This window comes from Mus musculus, chromosome 2 (genome assembly GCF_000001635.26).
Source record: "Mus musculus strain C57BL/6J chromosome 2, GRCm38.p6 C57BL/6J".
NCBI lineage: Eukaryota > Metazoa > Chordata > Mammalia > Rodentia > Muridae > Mus > Mus musculus.
This window is the reverse complement of record NC_000068.7, coordinates 90,927,452-90,946,455: the sequence shown is the minus strand read 5'-3', so window position 1 is coordinate 90,946,455 and position 19,004 is coordinate 90,927,452. Positions and strand designations below refer to the sequence as shown.

The 19,004-nt window shown below is 45.7% G+C and overlaps 1 protein-coding gene across 22 annotated transcripts in view; it reads right to left on the bottom strand.

Moving 5' to 3' along the window:
• Positions 1 to 6,197, bottom strand: part of Celf1 (CUGBP, Elav-like family member 1) — a 79,239-nt gene extending 73,042 nt beyond the window's left edge. For 9 of the 22 annotated variants that reach the window (XM_030247083.1, XM_030247114.1, XM_030247115.1 and 6 more), the window contains exon 1: positions 5,815 to 6,091. The gene's annotated coding sequence lies outside the window, so the exon portion shown is untranslated. Of the gene's footprint in view, positions 1 to 5,814 lie in introns of all 22 variants that reach the window. The other 13 variants (XM_030247102.1, XM_030247109.1, XM_030247110.1 and 10 more) reach the window with 5 other exon arrangements.
• Positions 6,198 to 19,004: the final 12,807 nt, after the last annotated feature.

Sequence of the window (19,004 nt, the reverse complement as noted above, 5' to 3'; positions counted from 1 at the left end):
CTAGATTAGACATAATGGCACATCTGGAATCTCAATTTTTAACAGGTAAGAAGCAGTAGGATAGCCAGGTGCACATCTTTAATCTCAGCACTTGGATGTCATAAGTAGGAGGATCACGGTGAGTTCAAGGTCATCCTGGTCTACATCAGAGTTCTAGGACAGCCAGGAATACCTAGAGAGATCTTGTCTCAAACAATAAAAAAATAAAGAAAGAATTTAAGGTCACCCTCAGCTACAAGTAGTATTTGATGACAAACTGGGACAAAATCCTGTATCGAGAAACAAAAAGTGTAAAGTAGGTGCGGGTGTGTGTGTATGTTTAATCTGGTGGGCTCCAGAACCACATATATAAGGAAAGGTATACATCTGCCACCCTAGCTCTTGAGAAGTGGAGACAAGTAAACCACAGGTTCAAGCCATCCATGCCCCTACCACAAGTTAAGGCCAGCCTGGGATACAAAAGACTGTCTAGACAGCCAGGGCTATACAGAGAAACCCTGTCTTGAAAAACCAAAAAAAAAAAAAAAAAAAAAAAAAGACTGTCTTGAAATCAGAACAAAACTAAAAGGGGAGATGAAGGCAGACTACAACAGAGACCAGTCTAGGCTATATAGCAACATCACACACAAACAAAAATAGGGACAGGAGAGGTGGATCAGCAGTTAAAAGTACTTTTCTGTTCTTCTAGAGGACCTGGGTTCAGTTTCTAGTACCCATGTGGCAGCTTACAATCATCTGTAACTCCAGTTCCAGAGGATCTGACTACCTCTTCTGACTTCAAGGACACCACTGATACATACAGTCACACACATACACATAACAATTCTAATTAAACACAAAAAGACTATGGGGGCTAAAGATACAGCTTAGCAGTTAAGGATGCTTGCTATGCTCTTCCAAAGGACCCAAACCCAAATTTGGTTCCCAGCTACCCATATGGGACAGCTCACAACAACCACCTGTAACTCCAGCTTTTAGGCAACCAGCACCCTCTTCTGATCCGAATGGGTGGGTACACACATGTGACATACAGATACACACTCATACACATAAATAAAAATAAATTAAAAATAAAATAGTGTGGCTACAAGGTCCAGCAAGATCAAGATGGCTCAGCAAGTAAAGCAGCCTGTTGCCAAGACTGACAGCCTGAGTTCCGGGACCCTCTTGGTAGAAGAAAAGAATCAACTCTCTCCCCAAGAGTCATATGTTAAGAAAAAACTGAATCTCAAAAATTGTCTTCTGACTTCTTTTCCACATTGTACCACAACAAGCACACACCTATACATAGAGACACTGCACAAATAATTATATTTTAAACAAAATCACAGAAACAAGCATTGCAAAGCACCTGGAATGCTTATCACTGCTGATGGGTTATAAAGTGGCCTAGGTGGGCTTGAGATGAGGCTCGGTTGGCAGGGTACTTGCTTTATAGACACAAAGCTCTGAGTATGGATTAAATCCTCAGCACCACAAAAAATTGAACTAATGATATACCTCTGAAATAGCCTTTGGAAGTAGACACTGGGGAATCAGTCTTCCAAGGTCATCCTCATATTTACAGCAGATTAAAGATTAGCCTGGGATACATGATGATTTAGTGATTGATTAAGACCATTTCATACTCTGTCAGGATCTAGTTCAGTTCCCTGCACCCATATCAGATAGCTCACAACAGCCTGTAATTCTAGCTCTAGAGGGATCCAATGCTCTCTTCTGGCTTCTATGGGCACTTTGCACACAAGTGGCATACATATTCATATTCATTCTCTCTCTCCACAAACACACAAGAATGCACAATTAAAATAGCCAGATGATACATGCCTTTAATCCCAGTACTCAGGAAGCAGAGACAGGCACCAGCCTTGTCTACTGGAGTTCTAGGCCAGTCAAGGCTACATAGTGAGGCCCAGTGGCAAAATTAATGAATTAAATTTAAAATAAACTAGTATAGCTGCACAGAACTAGCATGAGGGTTTCTCAAACACAATCACCACATAAGTAGGCCTGCCTACTTCTGAGTATATCTATGCCGGGCACCCGAGTCTACATGTAGAAAAGTATACAGGATAAATAGAGCTCATGTTGGTACTTCAAGATATCTCATTATGTACATGTAAATATCTCCATCCCCAAAAATCTTTTTTAACCAAACCCCAGTTGGTCATCATTGCACACTTGATTTTAATCCTAATATTTGGCAGAGGCAGGTAGATCTCTGAGTTTGAGGCAGCCTGGTCTACTTAGCTGGTTTGAACTACATAGTGAGACATTGTCTCAGAAAAATAAAAACAAAGGTCTTAAACCTCAGAGCACCTCTGGACTCAAGCATTTAGAATATGGGATAGTAAACCTGTAAGGAAAAGAAATAAAAACAAAAACAGGCCAGGCATGTGACACATTTCTGTTAGTACCAGTACTTGGAAGGCAGACCAGCCCAGTCTACAATAGTAAGTTTGAGGCTGGCCAGGGCGACATAGCCAGGCTACTGTCAACAACAAAAACCAGTAATTCTAAATTTAAAGCCACTGACTTGTATACCTTAAATGGATAAATTATATGGTGTATGAATTGTATTTTTAAAAAAGCACTTTTTTACAAGGCAGATGAAAGAACTTAATCAAATCCTATTACTTGCTGGTTTACAGAGTACAGAGCTAGCTGGGTGGTAGCACACACCTTTGATCCCAGCATTCTGAAGGCAGAGGCAAGAGGATCTCTGGGAGTTTAAGGACAGCCAGGGCTATACACAAACCCTCCCTGTCTCAGGGAGGCAGGGGGTACAGATCTATCTGTTGGGAAGACCAAAATCCCTGCACAGAGAAGCCTATGCTCTTGCTTCCTCTAGGTGAGAGCTGTCTTTCCCCCAAGGTATCCACTACTGCTACCATCTACAACCTACTTCTTATTAGAGCATACACACACACACACACACAAAGTGGACATATATACAATAGGTCTCTGTTAATTTCCTGTCTTACTCTTTCTTCTGACCCACATCTTTAAATGAGGGATTCTTCTGCTCCTATGCTGAGTGGAGGATCTACTGGCCTATCTCTTGTGAGCAGAAACTATACTACAGATCATTACTTAAAATTATTTAAAGTGTGGCTGGGAGCTGGAGAGATGGCTCAGAGAATCCGAGTCACATCTCCTACAATTTCTCTAACTCCAACTCCTGGGGGTCCCAGCATTCTCTTCTGACCCTCCTGGGCAGTATGCATGTGTTATACAAACAAGCTGATGAAACACCATATACTTAAGAATAAAACATGGCTAGTAAAGCCTACCACCTACTATTAAAGCTACATCACAGCCAGGCGTAGTGACACACTTGTTTTTCTATAACTTATGAGACGGGGCAAGAGGTCAGGAATTCAAGATGGGGGAAGGGGACAACACAACCAAGCTGATTAGGATAAGTCTACTTTGGTAAATAATAAATGCTTCTCCACCATGTACAAGACAGGCATGGTGGCATAGACCAGTAGTCCAGCACTTGGGAAACTGAGGTAGAATTACAGGGAATTTCAAGGTCAGCCTGAGCTGTAGAAAATGAAGATCCTACCCCTAGGAAAAAAAGAAAAGGATGTGGACTAGGGAAAAAACTCAGTGGAAGACAGCATGCCTATCAACTGTGGGAGGCCAAGAGCTGCATTCCCAGTAACACAAAAGAACACACACTGACAAAAGAAGGCTAAAGTGATGAAGACAAAGTTGGAAAGATGCGGCAGTATACACCGTAATCCCAGCACTTGGGATGTAGGCCAGTGAGGACTTCATAGGAAGACCCTGTCTTGGGGGGGTTGGAGGGGCCCACAGGGTAAAGTTGTACACATACACACCCATTTTAACAACAATCTCCGAAAGGTAAGATTTTTTTCCCATTTGAATTACCAGTATGTTTTATAATGAATCTGCAACTTCTGTAACAAGAAAAGTATGCAGACATCTTTAGAACATAAGTCATTCTGGCTCCAATTTTCACTATCTGCCCAGCAGCCCACAGGTACAATCATTGGTTAACTAACACTAATGGACACCAATTTCTAGAGGATTGTGGAGATTAAAACAAGGATCATAATAAAAGAATGACTTGACCAACTAGTAACCTACTGCAAAAAGATTTGAAAATTGTGTAGATTTTCTAACTTCAAGCCCAGAGCCCTTGCCATTCCATCACATCTTAAATCTGCATCATTGCTCATGATAGTGTGATAGTGTTGTGAATTTTTTTTTACAAAGGCAAAGCAAGCAAACCTTTGGTGGGAGATGTTTTAAAAGCACTTGCTATAATAACCTTGGGCAAATAAGTCACTTTCCTTTGTGAGAAAGCCAAAGCACTGAAGAAAAAAAAAAAAGCAACCCTTTCAACTGTAACAGCCCCTCTTGCTAATGGATCCTTGGGAAAAGAAAACCCAAAGGGTAAGAATGAATGAGAGGATGGAGACGTAGGCTCTGGAGCCAAGAGCCATTCTTAAGAGAAACAGGTGGTGGAGAAGAAGAAACCAAGAGAACTCATAAGCTTGCCAGCTAAAGTAACAGCTGCAAATCCCAGCTTTGCTTTACCATAAGCATGGCTTTCAATCCTCCCTAGGTCATGATCAGAAACCACACTCTCAGGCAATAAAACTACTAATATAAAAACTAGTATAGAGAGAAAAAAAAAATCAGTGCCGTTGCAGTTGGTCCATTCTAACCTCCATGATTTTCCAAGTACACTTGTTAATGCCAAAACCAAAAAGAACTCTAAGCAATTCCATCTGAAGACACCGTCATTCTAAGGATCTAAAAAGAAACAAACTGGAAAAAGTGAAAAAGTGCAATTCAAACCTCTTCAACTCAGAGACTAGAAGACAGAGAAGAGATCTTTTAAAGGTTAAGTTCCTTTTAAGTGTGTGCAAAGGGTGTTTGTAACCTCCTAACAATGCAGACATTATCAACAGAGTCTATGCTCTTTAAAACTGTTCAACAGCTTTTATATACAGCATTAACTCTGAGCACCAGAAAGAGATTCTGTTGTGCTAAACCAAGCTCTGACCAAAATCTCACACTTTCTCCCCGGAATCAGTCTCTAAACCAATGAGAAGCTCCTTAAAAAGCATATGCAATGGTCGGAGAAAATTAAAACAACATCCTGTCAGAACCACCACAACCGAGACACCACTACCGACTTTAAATCCAAAGCCTGGGACCTAGCGAAGAAGGCACCCTCCAGAGCCGTCCCCGCTCCTGGGTGCGAGATTCGAGCCCTGCTACTAGGCCTTGACTGGGCGAGCGAGCACCTGATGTGGGGGGTAGGGCGAGCCAAAGCGGCCCCAGGGCGAGAACTGCAAGAGCTCCGGAGGATCGAGAGGAGCGCTGCCTTCTAGGGGCGGGAATCTAGGACACCCCCGGGGGTGGGCACGAAGAACACGTGGGGCGACAGGGTCAGGGAAGCGGCGTCTCGGGTAGACAGCCGCGATCTCGCCCAGCGGACCCGGAGAGGAGGACTCGGGTGCGGTGCAGGAAGCAAGCCCTCGGGGCCGGGAGAGTGGAGGCAAAGGGCAAGGGAGCCGGGGCCAGGCCACGAGGAGGGCGGGTCTCCCTGGGAGCAGGGGCACGCGCCGGGCGGACGCGAATGGGCCCCCGAGTCCCGAGCAGTCCGCGGCCTGGTCCCCGGGGTGCGGGGAAGCGGGAGCGACCGCACCCGGAGGGCCCTGTGACCCGTAGCCGCCCGAACCTGACCCGCCCCGCGGCGCCTCCCTCCAGCCTCCCTCTCTTTCCCTCCCTTCATCCCGCGGCCCGTTATCCTGCGGCCGCCGCACTCACCAGCGGCTGCACCTGAGCCCGCCGCTGCCTCAGCTGCTGCCTTGCTCCTCCGCAGCCGCCGCTGCCTCGCTGCTGAGGCCGAATCCCGGGGGAGCCTCCGCGTCCCGCCGCCGCCGCCGCCTCTGCCGCTGCCGCTGCCGCCAGAGCAGAACACCCCAAAATGGCGGCACTTCCGGCACCTACCACCGGCGGGGAGGGCCGCCGCGGAGGGGGCGGGCGGCGAAGGGGAACGTACCACCGCGGCGCCGCCCGCCAGCGCCGAGCCGAGCCGAGCGCCGCGCAGGGGCGGGCGGAGGGCCGGCGCTGCAGCGCCCCCTCCGGCCGGGGAGTGAAGGAGCAGTCGCTCTGAAACCCTGGGGGCCGCGGGCGGAGCCCTCAGCCCTGGGAGCTGTAGGGGTGCATCTCTTTGTCTCAGAGCTGCACTGGAGGGAAGACCCCGGCCTGGGAATCTGAAGTTCTTGCCTCTGCGCACCGCACTAGCTGCACCTCTGGCGGGCAAGCAACGCAGCTTGGCAATGAAAAATACACATAATAAATATCGAATGAATGAATGAATGAATGAATGAATGAATGAATGAATGAATGAATGATGGGTGCTTGGCTAACACTGGACGCAGGGCACACCCTTTCTTTTTGCACATCAGCATACAGACAACTGTATCCAGGCCTTCCTTCTGATGGAATGTGTGTTGCAAGCTTTCAGAGTTAGGGAAGTGCCTGTACAGAGATGTTCAACTGCATGCATGCGCAATCTGGCAAAAATCCCTGCGGCACCAGAAAGCTCTTAAGTATTCTATTAAGAGACTACCCAGTCCAAACCTACTCTTCTTGGGAAAAAAAATAACAATTAAAACACTTTTTACGAATCCAGCACCCCCTTTTAGGATTCGGTATTCCTAACCTGCATCTAGCTGGATTCACGCATTAAGTGTGTTGTTTATTACACAAAGTCAGTGAAATGTGAGACAATGAAATGCAGATTGAGAAAACTTAGTTCTGGGAGGTCAGGGCTCCATCAATTTACAAATTACTCATGAGTTGGCAATTATTTCTCTTTATCACTTAGCTTCCTAAAGCAAAATATATATCCACAAATGCCGGTTATACCCTACCCTACCCTACCACACTCACTAAGGCAGCCCCCACCCCTGCCCCAAGCAGCAGCCAAGAGTTTTCCCCTGTGCTAGAGGCACAAACAATCATGTAGATCAAAACAATTAGCCCCTAGGTTGTTCATTATCAAATTACCTAAATTGTACTGTAAAGCTTTGGTTGTTTTTTGTTTTTTTTTTTTTTTGTTTGTTTTGTTTTTTTGAGAGTTTCTCTGTGTAGCTCTGGCTGTCTTAGAACTCCCTCTTGTTACTGAGACTGACCTCAAACTCACTTGGTGATCCGCCTGCCTCTGCCTCCCCTAAATGCTGGGATTAAAGGCGTGTATCGCCACACCCGGCCTGTTCGTTCCAATTTTCAAATTGGTTTTCTACCTTCTTGTTGTTGATTGATGGGAATGGAGTTAGAGATGTAACTTGAATTAGTTGCATATAGATGGATACGTTAGGAAAAATTAGAGTGGTTATGAAAGATGGAACACTGGTATTTTTAACTAGTTCTTGAATAAGACTCTTGGCAAAAAAAATAACTGTTAGGAGAAAAAATTAGTCCTGCTGGTAATGGAAGATTTCTAAGAGTCGTTAGGGTTACTGCAGAGAATTTATTTCATTGGAGGGATAATGATGAAAATAATGTTTGCGTTGTTAGGGTCTGAGAATTTGGGAATAATCCACTATGAAAACCAAGTTTTGAGCCAGCAAAATGTTTCTTTATTCAACTTTATTCAAAGGCTGATATATCAGGGAGACGGCGGGGTTCAGGATCCAAAACTATGTCAGTCAGGGGCAGAACAGAACAACTTTTTGCTCCTGTACTTTTTTCTTTTCTTTTTAAAAGATTATATATATTCTAGCTGTCTTCAGATACACCAGAAGAGGGCATCCCATTACAGTGGTTGCTGGGAATTGAACTCAGGACCTCTGGATCTCTGGAAGAGCAGTCAGTGCTCTTAACTGCTGAGCCATCTCTTCAGCCCCAGAACAACTTTTAAAGACAAAACTCCACAGACTACGTGGGGTAGGGGGCATCCAACCAGATTCACGAATACATTGGGTTTTTCACACCTGGTATTTTAGGTGGCTTCCTGCATAATAAGTGTCTCGGGTGGTTTACTTGATAGCTTGGCCTGGATTGAGGCCAGCCAGTGATGTTTGGAGCAGGATACAGTGGCTTGGATTTATCCAGAACATTTGAGCTGTTCCTGGGAATTTAGCTTAGTATGAAATGGAGACTATATACAAGATGGAATCTCTGTAGCTATGGCCCCCAACATTTCTTCCTCTTCCTTGTAACGCATGAAACCTTTGATGTCATAACTCTTGGTCAGTATATAAGGGGTTACATTGGGTCTTTGGAACCATGAGCTTAACAACATTTATCCTAACTCGCACAAAGTGAGAAATGAAATTTTATAGGCAAAGGGTGTGTTGGGGTCTGGGAATCACTGCACAAATCACTTAGACACCAATCTCAGTCAACTTGGGATAGTTTATATCACAGCCCAGGACTGATCAACAAGGGACACAATTCAGGCTCAAGAGCTGAACCATGACTCCAAGTTCCTACAAGGCTCTTAAGCCTGAGATATACAAACATCTGCGCCAAGTTATTCCACCAATCAAGACTTAGGGATAGGGGTTTCTGTAGGAACATGGCTTTGTTACTCTTATGCTGTTCCCATTGGTTGGAATATTCAGCTGTGACAGGGGACCTGCCTTGTTTAATATTCATGTCTTAACTTGTCTACCAGGCTAGGACTTGTCTAACATTCATGTCTTAACTTGCCGTTCCCACGTACATGTCTCTTTCTGGAAACTAGGATGTCAGTTCCTAGGGAGGCCTTGGGAACTTAAACTTAACTCAACCCCTACTCAAAATGGAAGTCTTATTCCAAATGGTTTCTTATATTAGTGCAGGTGTCTCTCTTATGTTGGTGTCCATGCCAGTGGCAGCTTATAAGCGCAAATACCATAAAAGTTCATACACAGGGGCAAGAAGTGCTGCTGGGTGGTTGTTTGGATCCAAGCTTACTGTGGGTAACTAGACAAAGCAGTTGTGACTTCCATCATGATCGGTTTCTAAGGGCACAGAACATAACAGACTATGTAATCAACTTGGACATGAGAAAGTTTCCTAGTAACAGCAGAAACTTATGAGAAAGTTTCCTTATGATGGCAGGCTAGCCAGGTAACATTTACCTAGGCCTTAACAGGGTTCATAGCATTATCAACAGAATAACTATTAGAAGGCCTCTCAGCCCGGTTACTAAAGACCCAGGGTGACCAGTTGAAGAGGGACTCTAATCACCCTTGTTTAGCCAATCTAGCTCTCTCTTTCAACCTGTCTTACCAAGCTTAGGTTCTCCTTAACTATTCCAGTATGATTGGCATAGATACAACATTGCTCCCCTAGAGCTACACCAGGGCCTCCTTGTTACCTAAAGAGTAGGTCAAAGCACCTCCTGATTTGTAAGACCACTTATACCAGTGAATCTAAGGAGGAGGTCAGGTGGTTGAGAGATTTTTTTTTTCCCAAGGTGGCTAAGTCCCTGTCGATCTGATTCCCCAGGGTCTTGCAGTTTTGGTCACCTGTGATAAGGGAAACGGTCCCAATTCTAGGACTGCCAGCTATCCCAAGATCCAGGAGCATGGGAATCAGGATGAAGATTGCCTGAGATCTCCAGTGGTGGGAATGAAGGCTGAGAGGCTCTCAGTCACCCTCACCTGAAGATTAGTAAACCTGGGAAGGAGGTCCCCCAGAAGACAGATGCTAAATGATTCAGAAAAAGTGTTCAGGTTGGGGCCAGAGGAGCAGGCAGACTAGGACCCTCAGGGTGGGACCAATAAATAAAAAGAGTTCCATGTTCCCTGCCCCAACAACTCATGGGTTTTGTTACAATATTGTAGATACTAGAGTAAAAACAGAGTCCCTGTCCCTAGGTATTTCTGAGAGTAATTCGTGCCTCTTTTGAATAATCATGAAGGATAGACTTTTGATATCTCTGGCCCCTGTCCCAGAGTTTGCCAGGTCAACTCTGGCATAATGGCAAGGGGGTCTAGGGTCCAGACATAACCAGCAGTCCTTTGTCAAGTTAAAAGAAGATGAGTTCAGGAGTCCAAAAATATACCTCAAAGACAAGGATGAGCCAAGTATATCCTGATCTGGTGGATGGGGATTGTGATGGTTTGTATATTCTTGGACCAGGGAGTGGCATCATTTGGAGGTGTGGCCTTGTTGGAATAGGTGTGACCTGGTTGGAGTAGGTGTGTCACTGTGAGTGTGGGCTTAAGACTCTCACCCTAGGTGCCTGGAAATCAGTCTTTTACTCTCAGCCTTCAGATAAAGATGTAGAACTCTCAACTCTGCCTGCACCATGCCTGCCTGGATACTGCCATGCTCCTACCTTCATGATGCTGGTCTGAATCTCTGAACCTGTAAGCCAGCCCCATTTAAATGTTGTCCTTTATAAGACTTGTCTTGGTCACAGTGTCTGTTCACAGCAGTAAAACCCTAAGTCAGGGGTCACCCCACACACACACACCAGGCCTCCCTCCTGATGTAGGAGATGGAGCCATTGTTCCCACTGGGGTATTTTTCTGCCCATTGTTCCAGCCTGGGTTGAGAATTTTATTAGGCACATTGGGGATTGCCACTTTTTCATCGGGACTGGGAACTTTTAGAAAGTGACCAGTGTGCCCTGATCCCAGCTCCTTGTATATAATCTAAAGCCCTAGGTTCATCCTCTCACCTAGGAGGCAGACTGACCATTTAAGATGGAGTTTTGTTGTTGTTGTTGTTGTTGTTGTTTTTGTTTGTTTTGTTTGTTTGTTTGCTTGTTTGTTTGTCTTTAGAGACAGGGTTTCTCTGTGTGGTCCTGGCTGTCTTGGAACTCACTTTGTAGACCAGGCTGGCCTCGAACTCAGAAATCCAACTGCCTCTGCCTCTGGACTGCTGGGATTAAAGGCGTGTGCCACCACGTCCGGCTAAAATGGAGATCTTGATTGGGTTCCTCTCTCCCAGCTGAGTTTTAGCTAACTACCTCTGTCTCTGGGAAAAAAAAAAAAAAAGATGCAGCTGTCTGGTGAGTCTACGCTCTGTGAGCTGACAATTGTCTCACAACCCCAGGATTCACAATAAAAGTCATCTGGTCCTTCACAGCCTGATTCACCAACTGGGCAAAGGTAGACTCCAAGCTTAGCAGGGTTAGCTTTCAAGGTATTATATCCACACCCAGACTCAAAGATGGAACACAGATCTGTCTGGAAAGTGGAGGATGAATAGGAGGTGATGTTGGTTATCAGTGCATCATCTGTGGTTCTAGTTAAGGTCCAGAGCATCAGGGCTGGGTATGTGGTTACCAGAGAAGGGGGAACTAACAGAGAGAACATTATGGTTGAATACAGACAAGTCTTGGCTTTAGAAGATCTTGTGGGTGTGACTAAATAGTCCATTTCTTGGGTTGTCCATCAGAGACTGACTTCAGGTGGGAGTGGTATTTCCAAGACTTGATTCTGTCAACACTCATGGCTGAAGAAATGGTCAAGATGACAATGTGCGGTCCTTTCCAGTGTGGATTCAGCATCTCTTTTTGGTGGCATTTGACCCAGACAAGGTCCCCAGTTTGTGGTTGTGTGGCTTTAAAGGAGGTAGTTCATACAGTTGTCATAGCAGGTATGCTGTAGGGCCTGCATTGACTTAAGCAAAGCAAAATTAGACAACTCAGTCAACCATTTGATTTGAACTTAGGATAGAGAGGGAATGGCCCGGCTGGTAAAATGGCTTAGCGGGTGAGAACACTGACTGCTCTTCCAAGGTTCTGAGTTCAAATCTCAGTAACCACACCACAGTGGCTCACAACCACCCATAGTGAGATCTGATGCCCTCTTCTGGTGCATCAGAAGACAGCTACAGTGTGCTTATTTATAATAATAAATCTTTGGGCCGGAGTGAGCTGGGACTGAGCGAGCCAGGTTGACTGGAGCGATCGGGGCCAACTGGAATGAACGGGGCCAACTGGAATGAACGAGGTCCTACAAAAATTAAATTCCCAACAATCACATGAAGGCTCACAACCATCTGTACAGCTGCAGTGAACTCACATACATAAAATAAATAAATACATCTGAGAGAGAGAGAGAGAGAGAGAGAGAGAGAGAGAGAGAGGAGAGAATGGTTTAATCTCGTGGAAGAAGGGATCCTGAGAAAGGGTCCCTAAGAAAGGCAAAGGGAGGGTGAACCATCCGGTCTTTGCCAGTCTCTAGGGTTAATTTGGTTAAGGTCTGTTTTAAGGTCTGATTCGTCCTTTCTACCTGTCTTGAACTCTGAGGGCGATATGCACAATGAAGTTTCTAATTGGTCCCCAGTATTTTTGATAGATCCTGAATCACACAAAGACTGTCCCATTGTCTGAACCTAGAGTTGTAGGCATCCCAAACCTGGAGATGACCTCCTCTAAGAATTTCTTTGCTACCAATGAGGCAGTTTCCCTCTTTGTTAGAAACACCTCCAACAATCCAGAGAAAGTGTCTACTAGTACTAGCAAATATTGTATCCATAATGCTTTACCTCAGTAAAGTCTATTTCCAAGGAAAAAAAATAAGTCCCTGGTTGCTACACTCACTCCAGTAGTGACTCGCGTAACAGGCCTAGAAACCTGGACACAGTTCCGAGGCGAAAAGTTCACAGAAACATAGTCTCCTGGAACCATGGCATCCCATATAACGAATGCTTCAAACTTGGCAGTGTGAATGGATCTATGTGCTTTCTTTCAGTATTATTTTATTATAGGTGCCTCCAAGCAATGACTTGCCAAATACCTAAACAAAATTGAACATTGTTTCCTGGCCTTCACCAATGCCCTAGGTAGTCCTTGAGCCAACCCTGGGCTTGGAATTCAGTAAGAATGTTGCCTATTCAGTGACATTCAGAATTGCCTCTAGTATTGTAAGAGAGATAGTGAAAAAATCAGGCATTACTATCTACTACATAGAGTTAGAAATCTCAGGGCAAGCTTAGCAAAGTAAGTTTAGAATTCTTATTATTGTTATGTATGGCAGACTACATTACTTATTAGTAGAAAGTTCCCCCACACTATCACTTAGAATAAAAGCCAAGTCACTCTCATATACAGGAATTTACAATGGTTTAGGAAGTAGATCTGGCTGTGATTTGAGGAGGAACTAAAGTATTGCATTATTCATGAGAAGGTTAGCTAGAGTGGAACTCCCTAATTAGAACCATGACTTGGGTGTGAAAGCCCTTGCCCTAGGAGTATAAAGACCTCACACCTAGCTTCTAAGAATATAGCTGACCTTAGATAGAGCTGACTTTGTCTCAGTTGTTTTATTGTCCGGTTCCTGCCCTGCCAGTCTTTGCGTTTGCATTCCTCTATTTTGTGTTAGAATCATTAAGCATCCGGTAACCTCGTTGTACCTTGCTGATGTGTCACCTAACTTCCCTATTTTCTTCTATATTAAAAGTCTGATGCTCAAGCCGGGTGTGGTGGCCCACGCCTTTAATCCCAGCACTTGGGAGTCAGAGGTAAGTGAATTTCTGAGTTCAAGGCCAGCCTGGTTTACAGAGTGAGTTCCAGGACAGCCAAGGCTACACAGAGAAACCCTGTCTGGAAAAAACAAAACAAAACAAAACAAAACAAAAGAAGTCTGATGCTCGATTTGAGAAAATTACATCCAGATACAGCACTCCCTTGTGTCCATGTGTGTTTGTCACCCCTTTCTCGACAAGTCCTTTCTTTTTAGTTTTGTTTTTGTTTTTGACACCCAGCTCTCGCCAACTCCTGCCCACCTGTTTGGATCCCTGATTTCTCTAGAGGATTGAGGGGGGCCGACTGAGGCTGGTCTCTATCTCTCTCCCTTCTTCCAAGTCCTTGTCATGGTCTGAGAGCTGGATTGGTAGCCTGACAGACTGACTATCTGGAAACAACGTCTTGGAGAATGGGATTCAAGGAGGACATGAGGTGTAATTTAGACAGGAAGGTGGCTAGCTTAGTTTTACTGAGATGTGTACCCTCATGTAGTTGCTTAACCAAACTCCTCCCTGGGGTTTGGGACAGGATTATGCAACTGTCAGCCATGAACCACCATCCTTTCTTGGTGGAAGTGTGTGACACAGTTTCTGGATGAAGTTATCATCCTCAGGTGAGTGGGTGGGACCCCTGGCAGGGTGGGAGCCGGCAGCAGAACCATTGTGGTGTCAGAGATGACTTTTGGGCTGCCTCCTTGGCAGTTTGGTCTAATCTTTGATTCCCTGTGGCTTCTGTAGAGTCTCCTTTTTGGTGTCTGGGACAATGTATCATGGAGACTTGTTTGGGATGCCAGACGGCTTTAATAGGTTGAGGACTTCCCGTTTGTTTTGATAGTTTTTCCCTCTGTGGTAAAGAGCCTCTTTTCCTTGTAAATCGTCCTGTGTACATGGAGGCTGGAAAAACATAGTGGCTATCAGTGTTGATGTTTGCTCTCTTTCCCCTGTCCAGTTCAAGGGTCATGGTGAGAGCAATCAGTTCGGCACTCTGGGTAGAAGTTCCAGGGGAAAGGGCCTTGACCCAAAGGGTCCCCTCCAGGGTAACTACGGCTGCCCTCGCCAGCCTTTTCTCCATTTTTCATGAAACTGCTGCCGTCAGTGTCAGTGTGCTTCTCCAAGTCCAGGGAGACCAGTGCATTGTCTGTTAAATCTGGTCGTATACTTTGGAAATGGGCTATCACCTCTAAGCAGTCAGAGGGGGCTCTCCCATATTTTCAGACAGCTAGGAAGCTGGGTTGAGAGCCGCAGACCGGGCAAAGGTTATTTCAGGCTGGTTTAGTAGAAGAGCCAGATAATGGCTTAACTGGGCATTTGTCAGCCATCTATCAGGTGGGCTTTTTAATAGGCTCACCACTGCATGAAGGGCACTACTAATCAAATTTTGCCCCAAAGTCAATTTACCAGTCTTTTGTTAGAAGAGCTGTGGTAGCTATGGCTCTCAGGCATGCTGGCCATCCAGCAGCCAATGGGTCCAACTTCTGTGAGAAGAATGCCACTGGATGCTGCCAGGGCCCAAGTCTCCTGAGTCAACACCTCCTTTGCAATCCCTTTTGTCTCTCTCTCTTTTTTTTTCTTTTTTCTTTCTTTCTTTTTTTTTTCTGAGACAGAGTTTCTCTATATAGCCCTGGCTGTCCTGGAACTCACTTTGTAGACCAGGCTGGCCTCGAACTCAGAAACCCACCTGCCTCTGCCTCCCAAGTGCTGGGATTAAAGGTGTGTGCCACCACTGCCTGGAATCTTCAACTTGTCCATTTGCCTCCCTTATGTTCTAGATGGTTCTTTTTAAAAAATTATTTATTTATTTTTATTTTTTGAGTTTTTAAAAAGATTTATTTATTTATTTATTACATGAATATGAATAGGCAGCAGCTATCTTCAGACACACCAGCAGAGGGCATCAGATCTCATTACAGATGGTTGTGAGCCACCAAGTGGTTGCTGGGAATTGAACTCAGAACCTCTGGATGAGCAGTCAGTGCTCTTAACTGCTGAGCCATCTCTCCAGCCCCTAGATTGTTTTGAAGTCACTGATTCAAGGCTTTCACACTGGCAGAAGGGGGGGGGGGGTTATTCTAAGGAGATTGGCAGGGGATTAAGAGTCTTGCATTTCTCAGGCAGTTGATATGAATTTTTATGCCTCCCAGAGCTTCCAGAGACATTTGATACTGTCTGACCCAAATGGGTTCAAGCCCCTAGTATTATTGTACAACCACTGGGGCTAAATGTGCTAGACCCAGTGGGTTGTTTTCAGCCCAGACACGTGGGAATTTAGACTTTAACTCTGTTAAGAGTGAGCTTTCTTTGTTGTTCTTTGTGCTGGCCTCAGGATTACTGAGGTGCTCCTCCTCCAGAGGTAAGGTTATGTCTTGGATTGTTGTTCCCCTCATGAGGAAAGACTATAGCAATATCACTTTCTTAGAAGATTACTTGGGCCCTTAGTAACAGGTCTGGACAAAAGGGAGCAAGGGTGTCTGGGGATCACTATGAATGACTTCCCCAGGTCCTCCCCCTTGGCAGTAGTCCATGGGTAGGATTTAGTACCTGTGGCCCCTTGTATTCAACTCTGTTGGGAGGTCAGCAGCCCACCTGATTTTTGTTCAGTCTGATAGTTGAGCCTCAGTGTTAACCAAGAGGCTAACTGGCTTTCCCTCCACTCTTAGGGGGAGGGAAGTCAAGCTCTGACATCCTCAGTCCCTCTCGGGGTGGAGGACCCTAGGTTTGGGTTTCTCCCCTCCGCATTTGGAGCAGTATTTATGCCAATGTCCAAATTCTTTGCAATAGGCAAATGGGTCTTGTTGGAGAGGTGGTCCTTCCCTTCCTTGCCCTTGGAGGCACATAGACCAATTCCCCTTGGGCCTTCCTCGGCCAATTAATCCTCATTAATGGCTGCTATCATGACTTTGGCATTCTTCCTAGCCTGTCTGTCCTCCTGATCCTCCCTGTTGTTAGATACGTTGGTAGGGATCTCAAGTAGCCTTCAAAACCCTCCATTCTCTGGAGTTTCTTTCTAATATGTGGAGCTGACTGAGTTATAAAAGCAACATTAATAGCTCTCCTGTTTTCTTCTGCCTCTGGATCAATAGGCAAGTAAGTGCCAGGGGCATCCATCCATCGCTCCAGAAAGGCTACCAGGTACTCCCTTGGTTCCTGCATTTTCTAGCTAATCTTAGATAAATTTGTGGGGTACTTTGCAGCAGTCTGGAGACCACCCAATAGAGTCTGGCAATATACCTTCAGGGACTCCTTACCTTCATCATAATTGGAGTTCCAATTGGTCAGAAGAAATGAGAAGACTGCCTTGATGACCACGGGAAGGGTGATGGCCGTCCATCTCTGTCCTGGCACCAGTTTCCTGGCCTCTCAGGACCCTTTCTCTCTTTATATGTAGAGAGAGTCCGTAACATTTGTTGACAATCGTCCTAGGTGGGCTGGTGGGTGTGAAAACATCGTTTCCTAAAGAGAAATCATGCTTTAGGACTTCTCAGAGAAGGGGGGGGGGTCTGATTTTTCAAGTTATATTTGCCATTCGTCCTAAAAGGCATATAACCCAATAGGGCTCTTCGTTCCACCACCATCCCCGCCCCTCATCCTATCAGAGCGTGCTCCTCCCTGCACCTGGGAAGCCTAGCGGAGAAAAAGAACTGCAAGCTTTGCAGGGCCTGCATCCTGCTGATGAGTTGAGCCAGAACGGTTGTGAGGGGAAGAGAGAAACATTGCAGGAGGAAGGTTGTGGGGCTCTAGCAGCGCCCTCAGTGCTAAGAGAAGAGCTCAGAGAGAAATGTTATAGCAGCGTCCTCGGCCAGAATTTTGGGATAAAGAGGCCCACTGGGAGAGGGAATGGAGTCCCTTGCGTCCACCAAAGGAGCATCAGGGCTTCTTTCTCAAAGGAGGGTGCACTGGTGCCTGAGGCTTGACAGGGCAGAGGGTAAGGGGCATCTCCTGTCGGCCCTGGAGGTGAGGGAGGAGCCATTTCGGGGGTCCCTCAGGGAGGAGGACCTAGGCCACAATATACCGTATGCTATCTGGGTGGCCTGGGTAGCCGACCATCTCGGCTCCGGCCGCAATGGAAACAAGTAAGTTAAAGGTGCCCTTTCGGGCCAATCCACGCCAAGGGTTGGTCTCTCAAGTTGGCTGAGGGTACCACGGAGTTTCCCAGGGAAGACAGAGTCTCAGGATTCCTGGGCTTTCCTTTGGAAATCCTTCAAATGCTAAAGAGCAAAGTCGAGAGATAAACCAGGATCAATAGATGGTGACTCTCTGTCGTATGATGTCAAAATACAGTACAAGACCAAAGAACAATCAACAAAGTAAAACCAAACAGAGTTGACAACAACGAACGGACTTACTACGGCCTGCCATAAACAAAGACCCAGGAAAAGTAGATGAAAAGGGTACTGACAGAGTAGCGTTTAGTAAGACAAGTCTGTCCCCAGAGCAAAAAACAAAAACAAAAACAAAAACAACAACAACAACAACAACAACAACAACAACAACAACAAAAAGTCTTAGTCCTCTCCCAAGAGGAGCCTGGAGCCTGAACCTCAGCTATGTCCTCTGAGGGAGTCTAGAGGCTACCAGCTGTCTGAGTCACTCCCTCCCAGGGACTTGACAGACCAGCTCTCTCAGAACCCTCCAAAAGGAGCCTGCAGGGTCGGAGGCTCAGCCAGACCACCAGGTCTCACTCTCCTCTTGTCTCCCACTCCGACCCTAGAAGCAATACTATGTCTGGATTTTCCTTTCTTGGGTCACAGAGCAGGTGCTAACAATTCAGAAATTCCCAGTCTCACATCCGGAGGCTACTCTGAAGACCGAGTTCAAATGGCCGGTCCTGGGGCTTGAAATAGTGGATCCCAAATGTTAGGGTCTGAGAATTTGGGAATAATCCACTATGAAAACCAAGTTTGAGCCAGCAAAATGTTTCTTTATTCAAAGCTGATATATCAGGGAGACAGCAGGGTTCAGGATCCAAACTCTGTCAATCAGGGGCAGAACAGAACAACTATTTAAGACAAGAAATCACAGGTGGTATACTTTTTTTTTTTTTTTTCGAGTCAGGGTTTCTCTGTGTAGCCCTGGCTGTCCTGGAATTCACTCTGTAGACCAGGCTGGCCTCGAACTCAGAAATCCACCTGTCTCTGCCTCCCGAGTGCTGGGATTAAAGGCGTGTGCCACCACCACCCGGCAAGATGTTCAATCTTAACTCTCTTAGCTCCATAATAATTAAGATTGTCAGATGTAGAGGGTGCTGGGTGTGTACCTCAATTGTTAAAGCCTTAGCTAGCATGCATGAGCACTGAGTAACTCAGGCCTGCTAGTGCTTGTCTATAATCCCAAGGATTATATCCTAAGGAGATAGGCAGGAAGATTGTGCAAGTGCAAGGCCTGAAGAGTCTACACAGCCAGTCAGTGAGAGCTACTTGTAGAGATTCTATTTTTAAAAAATAAGGGTGTGGTGGCAGCACTTAGGAGGCAGAGGCAGGCAGATTTCGAGTTCAAGGCCAGCCTGGTCTACAAAGTGAGTTCCAGGACAGCCAGGGCTA